Source organism: Lygodium microphyllum, chromosome 4, assembly GCF_053477565.2.
Source record: "Lygodium microphyllum isolate KBCC chromosome 4, Lygodium_microphyllum_v1.1.10, whole genome shotgun sequence".
In the NCBI taxonomy this organism is placed as follows: Eukaryota; Viridiplantae; Streptophyta; class Polypodiopsida; order Schizaeales; family Lygodiaceae; genus Lygodium; species Lygodium microphyllum.
In genome coordinates this window covers 22,935,079-22,943,301 of record NC_141138.1, presented here as the reverse complement: position 1 = coordinate 22,943,301, position 8,223 = coordinate 22,935,079, and positions in this window count along the sequence as shown.

The following is an 8,223-nucleotide window of genomic DNA, read 5'->3' as shown; positions in this document are numbered from 1 at the left end:
TGTTGATGTGATTGATGTGATGCATGGCTTGATTGGAGAAGAGATGTATAAAGGTAGAAACAAGACAAAGCTTGCAAAGAATGGAATATTCTTCTATGACCATTCTTATATTGTCCCCATACAGCATAGCCAAAGGGGATCAATTTCCCCCCTTCCTTTGCCGATTTTTCAAGCTTTGGGTGGCCTTTGTCAAGTCCAGCTACTAGTGAGGGCTATAGATGTAAAATATTTTTTGAGATACATAAAGCATTAAAACCTAGTATCTCAAGTAGACTAAGTAAAGTTACTTTGTTCATGCCTATTAATATATTTGTTGACTTCTTTTCTAATGTTGAGATAAGAAAATCAAAGGCCATGCTTTCAATAAAGAGACTAACATATGATCATGTTATGCAATTTGTTGATGAGGAATGGGACACTAGGATAGAAGGAAAATTTATATGTAAGATAGATCAAGACTCTATAGCTTGTAAATATATGATTTCTACTCAAAATTTCATCCTTAGCTTTTATTGTAGTAGATGGCATTATGTTGGTGGTAGTCTGGTTGCTTTAGACCAAAATCTTGATAATTTTAGCAAAGATCCTATAGTGGATCTTGATGTTTGGTTCAATATTTTTATTTCCTAAAATATTTTCTCTCCAAGATCTCTTATAGGGCATTTTTGAGACCTCCAAACTCCCCTAATGAGGACTTGATAGGATATGAAGGATCCCATAACCCAGGACTCTAGATATGGATAGAAGATATCAGAATTACAAGATCCCCCTCAACAAGGATGAACAAGATACAAGACAGTACCAGATAAGATCTCATACTATGATATTACAAGGTGACAAGACAACACTAGTATAATAGAGAACAAGATAAGACAAGACTAGATACCATGACTAGACAAGAACTAGAACTAGAACTTAAAGTTAATTACTTGGAGGTCTCGACTCTTTGAGCTCCCAAGTCTGGCATTGGCAAGACTAAGGAGCTCTATAGCAAGCCCCTCCTTTTATAGGTGTTGAAGTGCAGCTAAATATCTTCTAGAATATTTCGTGATGACATCATCAATGATGTAGGAAATGTCATGGCATATCTTCTAGAAGGTTCTATGATGACATGGCAAGGGGTGGGTTCACATGGTTGGCTCAAGGATGTTCTATGAAGGGTGCATTTGCAGCCTTACGCTTTGAGCCATTTCCCTTCTTACTTCTTTCATTGTGTCTGATTTCCTTCTGGGCTGCCTCTTTTAGCTCTCGACACGCGCTTCTCCACTTTTTCCACTTTTTTCTTGTTCTGAGGTTAGCATGGCAATAGGGATGAAATGTATATTTTTGTGAATCTATCTACCACAACAAGAATAGAGTCATTTTTGTCTAATTTGGGAAGATTTGTTATTAAATCCATGGATAGAGAAGACTAGGGTCATGCTGGAACGGGCAAAGGTTGCATGAGGCCATGTCGTTTGTGACAAGGTATCTTGGGCCCTGTTGCAGGTATCACATGATTTTATATATTCCTTAACTTATTTCCACATCTAGAGCCACCAAAAATCTCTTAAAATAAGCTCTAAGGTCTTATTAACTCCAAACTATCCTTCTATTAGGATATCATTACATTGTTGGAGTACCTAAAGTCCCGGCTTTCCTAAAGGGATGTAAAATAGGTCCTTGTAGTATAACAATCCATTAGTCTCCCAAAACTCACAAACTTCATTTCCTTTTCCCTCTGGATTTTTTATCTTGACATTTTTGGCCAAATCGTCATGTAGCAGGGCTTCATGGATTAATTGGACCAAGGTAGGGTCATCTTGGTGACAACTGGAGATGGTTGCTAGCTAGAGGTGCTCTGACTTTAGTAGTACTACTCATTGTTTATCAAAATCTTCTTCTCCCTTCTTAGGTGCCAAGTAGGATATTCTTGATTAAGCATCTGATTGGCATTGTTGGCATCCTGGGTGATAGGTGATGACAAAGTCAAACCTAGATAAAAAGTTACTCCAGCGAGATTATCTTCGATTAAGGATGTAGATTGTCATAAAGTACTCTAGATTTTTGGGATCTGTATAGACGATAACTTTATGGGCTACACCCTCTAGATGATGAAACCAAGTATCAAAGGCCCTTTCTTATTTCAAGGTCCAGTTGTACAATCTCATTTACAACCAAACATCCTCTTTTTCCTGCTCAAGGAGGATGGTTGTAACAACTCTTGGGGTCCTTGCTCTCTTATTTGGAAAATTTAGGCCTATGTGTCCAAGGTTTCCACAATATAGACATAGATGATTGTCTCTTCATCTTTGCTTTTCTTGTGGGTCAAGGGCTTAATTTTGATACTATCTATTCATCAGTTTGGGCTTGGTTTCTTCTCTAATTAGGTCTCTGATTGGGGCTGGGTTCCATTGGCAAGGCCTTAATTCTTCTTGCTTTTCTTGCTTCCTCTCGAACAATCTATTATCACACTGGATGGCTTGCATGATATAATTATTGAGTGTTTTTGCCTTAGGCATAGTGAGCATGAGGTCCTTGATGTCATCTCAAAAAAGTCCATTTGAATTGGCCAATAAAATACTCCCCATACCAAGTGAGGTCACAAATTAATTGCCTAAATTCAAATGCATAAGTAGAGGCAGGGCGGTTACTTTGTCGTAACTTTCGAAGTTTTGTTTCTGCTACTCGACTAGTGTCTACATCTCCAAATGTGGAAGTGAGCCTCGTAAAGAAATGCATCATAGTTATGAAGTATTAGCATATTCTTTTCCGAGATTAGGGAGATTGGGGCAAACCATGATAAAGCTGGACCACAAAGCAAAGTCCCAATGAATCCCACCTTGGAAGTATCATCTAGATACCTATCTGGTTGCATGTGGATATAGAGCTTTACTTGTTGCAGGAATCCCCTGAACTTCGAACGATCACCATTGAACTTATTTGGCATGCTGATCTTGGGTTCTCTTGTTGGGGATTGATAAACATGCAAAATCATCTTATCACTTCCTATGTTGTTCTACAAGTCTCGAATCTGGTCTTGCATCTCTTAAAGCATAGGATCTAAATGCATAGGGTGTTCTACTTGTGTCATTCATTTAAGTCTTGAATTTGTTGTTGAAGGTTTTGAAGAGAGGCCACGATTCTTTCAAGGATCACCTCCATGGTGCTAAGTAGGACTAGAAGGTGGTCTTGCCAAACTATTATGGGAGCACTAGACTGTGCTAGAGAGACTAGACTAGGTGCAAGATTTGTTATAAGAATTTTGATTACAAAATAATCCCACGTAGGGGCACAATATATAATGATAACTTAACAAGATATGAAAAATCCCACAACCCGGGACCGTAGGTATAGATAACAAGACTCAATAGGATATGAATAATCCCACAACCTAGGACCATAGGTATAAATAAAAGACAACAAAATTACAAGATCTTCCTCGAGACGGGGATGAACAAGATACAAGACATTACTAGACAATATCTCATACTACAAGATTACAAGGTGACAAGACAACATGAGTATAATGTAAGACAATACAAGACTAGATACCATCACTAGATAAGAACTAGAACTAGAACTCAAAGTTACTTACTTGGAGGTCTCGACTCCTTGAGCTCCCAAGACTTGCATTGGCAAGACAGAGGACCTCTATAGCGAGCTAAAGATCTTCTAGAATGTTCCATGATGACATCATTGATGATGTAGATGATAACATGGTATACATTCTAGAAGATTCTATGATGACACAGCAAGGGTGGGTTCTCATGGTTGGCTCGACGATGTCTTGTTAAGGGTGCATTTGCATGGGCTATGGATTTATATGGCATGAGCAAGGATTAATCTATACACTTGATCATGGCATGTCCGTGACACCACCACTCCCAAGATGGCGCATGAGTCCCCCGGTCGTTCCCTCACTACCTCTCGCTATTGTCCCATCACCTTGGAGAGCCCATAGCCTCGTCTAATCCTCTTGATCCAACCAATCAGGCTTTGTTGCACCATTCTTGATTGTCTTATGCATATCTAACCTTCAGTGTGACATGTAAGTATGCATACAATCTATCATCCATCTAGTGGAGGATGGATCAATTAGTGTAGGTATTGAAAACTCTTTATGCAAGGATTCTATCACATATTCCTTGCTCACCTCTAGTGTATTCTTCTTCCAAATGATACAGCACATTGTGCCTCAAGACTTGTTGACACAACTACCTCATGCATAAAAGCATCCTCCTCCCCTCATCATTCATGAGTACGGCATTGGTTTTCTCATCCTCCACGAATTACCCGTACCCTAGTGGGGTGCATCCAAGGCTCCCACCGGTGATGCTTCTGAGCATAACCAAAAGATGAATATATATCTGGCATATCCATAAGGGTGGCATCTCTCGAAGCAATACCCATAGGTGCCACCTACAAATGGCTAAGAAAAACCTAGTGTTAAGGGAGTGGATGTGCCTATAGGTGTATTAAATTTGGAAAGTAACAAGTATCCACTCGATCGATAGGAAGGGGATACTACATTAGTGTCTTTATAGAATGCACTTGATCCATCCTCTCCAGAACAGACATGGAAGCGAGTAGTAATCGACCATAGGGTCACAACATTTGTATCTCCATAGCACCCCCTAGAACCACCCCAAGAATGAGGAGAGGGATTTTGCAGATCCTCAAGTCATCCACCATAAGCACCACCTCCATTAGTAAAGTGAGATGTCCTTAAGCCTCCCTCCATGGCCAACCTATAGTGTCGACTCCATCTACTAGAGATCAATGCATTTGAGCATATTGAGATAAAACATGTAGAGTGTCCAAATACCCATCAAGACAACTCTTGGTATGCCATGTCCATGAAGCGCACTATCTAATTTGGAGACATATGTGTGAAGATCTCCTACAACTCCTCATTTATGTATTATCAGCTCATCTTGCTCTTTGGAGCATTTATAGTGACCTGCACAGCCAAAAATTGATGTTAGCACATTTAATATAAGGGTGAAATTGAAGCACAATAACATATAGACCACTCCTCTAATACGTCCCATCAGCTTATAGTTTCTCATCACATGTACCATTTGGAGTATTCACTCGGTGGATGATAATTAACATGATAACAATTTATAATTTTTCAAACTTAGTGTCATAGATCTCGTAGAAGGAGATAAGGACATCCTCCATTGAGTCCAAGGAGTAGTGGAGACAGTCTATCTCTTTGAGAAGTACTTACCCACAAGTATGCTCACAATACAGAGTCACCTCCTAGTACATCTTGTGGATCTTGTGGATGAAGTAGAGATTGTAGACCCAATCCATACTCGAGGATGTTCTTCTTGGAGCACTTCATGAAAACCTTGAAAGACTTTGTGTGACAACGGGCTCATCCAGGGTGGGGTAGCATGGCTAAAGGTTGGCTAGTGTAGGAGGCATTGGTATATATTTTAGAGTGGCTGCCAAATGGTGCATTCAAAAACTAGGATACTATGGACGCTGAAGGAAAATGACAAACTAATAAGAGATGTGGTAGTTGGAAATGGGATATAGAAGAGGATGGATGGAGCCATGGAGGAGAAAGTGAATCATTTTTATATTCTACACTCCATTGATTTTTTTGACTCCATTATAAAAAATTGCTTCTTGTGCTATTCAAGGATGCTCCCGTTTTTTTTCCAGGTTGCTAAAATATCACATATTACCACCTGGAAACATGATGCTTGTGTCCCGTAATGATGTACGATTGGTCTGAAGGTGATGTAGTCCAAAGGTGAGTACATGCTTTATTTGCTATCATATCTAGATTTTATGCGCAACAACTAAACTAATCGTTTCAGTGTACACTACAAAATCTTCAGTGTGGCATGGTTGCGTGGGCGACATTTTCATGTTGAACGCATCGATAACATGTGCTCCACAATGAATTGTGGTGTCATGGCAAAGTTTGAGCAAGAGAGCCAACGACAGGCCACAGATTTGAATACTATAGTAGATGAGATAGAGTATTTTGGAAACCTGCAAAGTGTTATCAGAATACCAAAATAGATGAGATGGAGTATTTTGACAACCATTTAGCGAGGTCCATCTGGATTTTTGGAGGTAGATTCCAAGAAAAGATGGACAGATTCGTGTGACACATTTGTCCTGCCAAGTCATTATGAACAAGTGTATGGTCCTTTTTTAAAGATTTTTCCACGATAGGAAACAATCACAAATATTGATTCACTCTTATATGTGATATTGAAGTAATCTTCTATCCAAATCCCTAACTAACTCAATGGTGATATGTTGTGCTATCAATACCTCGGAGTACACGAGTGTATGATGAAAGCAATGTCCCCAGTGTGGACAAGGAGAGTATATAGGTAGAGCGGTCGATGTTGTAGAGGGTGGAGGGCGAAGAGGGGTCACTTTCTCTCTCTCTTCCTTCTCCTCCCTTCTTCTCTCTATTTCTTTATTTCTTTCCGTCCCCACTCTCACTCAATGCATCTCATTACCATCAAAATCAAACATAGAAAATAAAAAACTTATAAAATAAGGACATTGATAGACCCCCTCTCCCCATCTCTGTTTGTGTCTATCTTCTCCCTCCCCCTTTATTTTTCTATCATTCTATTCTCTCTAATTTTCTCATTGTTTCCCTATTTCTCTCTCCCTCTCTCTCATTCTCTATTTGTTGTTCTCTCTATCTCTCTTTCTATCTCTTTTTCTCCCCCCTCTCTCCCTTTTCTTTTCACTCTCCTTCCTCTCTTTACCTCACCCTTCTTTTCTACCTATTTCTTCTCTCTCCATCTCTCTTTCTCTCCTCCCTTTCTTTCTTTCTATCTTTCTCTTTCTTTGTTGCCTCTCTCTTTGTTTCTCTCCCCCCTCGTTGTTTCTCTTACTCATTATCCTCTCTCCCTTCCTTTATATTGTTAAAAGATGAGGATCTAGAGCATAACACAAGCTATGGTATATGAAAGATAAAGACCAAACTTGTAATGATATGGACAAGTAGAGACAAACTGTTACACAAGTGAATTAGGTTCCAAGATGGAAGCTTGGACTCATAAACACAATCTTGTGTAAGATCAACAATGACAAGATACTTAACTGAAAGTACAAAGTGTCATGACATTGTATTCATTCCATATGAAAGTGATAGTCAAGTACACTGCTTTATAGAATTTGGGTTGTTCCACTCTCCTCACTATGCATATGGGATTTAGGATAGCTCTTCTTGGATGTTACATCATTTGTCTATTTCTCAACATATATCCTGTTTCTCTCTTTGTTACCTTTCCTCCTTTCTCTCTCCTTCACTCTTTATCTCCCTTCCTTCTTCTCTCTCCCTCCTTTCCTCCCTTTCTCCCTTTCAATTCATTTCATTACAAAGAAAATTAAAAAAAATAGCGATGCTAAAATAGCAACGCAAATAGCGAGTCCGCTATTTTGCATCACAAGTCACCGTCACTATTGCCCCATTCCCTTGTAGTGAGAGAAGCACAATAACTCATATGTAGCTCACAAGAAGTCCAAGGAACACAACATTGAGAAGAAGACATGAACAAGCATTGAAAGTAATGAAAGAGAGTGTTTGAAGTAATTTAAGGGAGACAAGAAGGTGATAGTGCTAAACTTCATCTGCCACAATCATGTTCTCACAAGCTGAATGCTTGAAGTCAGAAGGAGTATGCTTGTAACCCTGAGGAAGACCAACAACTCTTAAGACAACTGCATAGTTAGTTCATGAATAATCAGATTACCACAATCATTGTAGGCCAACACTCAAGAGGATGGAGAAGCATATTGTGACGTACATGGTGGTGTCATGAGAAGGCATCGACGAATTCGAAGCTTCACTAGATGACCGCCAAAAGCCACGAGCATGGCAAGGTGGTTCAACACCATCCTAGGAGGCACAAACCTAGTGGAGTATATCTACAGTAAGCGAATGAGGTTTTAGAAGGTGGTGTTCTACAACAAAGAAAATATGCACAAGGTCCTCTCTCAAGGCATATACTTCTAGGAGTTGGACCTAGTATACATCACACCATGGCAACTCTTGCACACTGAAAGGGATTCACTGAAGAAACAATGTCTAGTGTGGATCAAGACCCCGGATCTCCCCACCTATGTGTGGAAACTTTTGCCCAAGATCACTAAAGGAGTTGGTAAAACATTGTATGTGCCACTACTAGCTAGCCCATTCAAGAATAGGATATGCTTGCTATGAAATTCAGAAGAAAAGAAGCCAGACGTTGT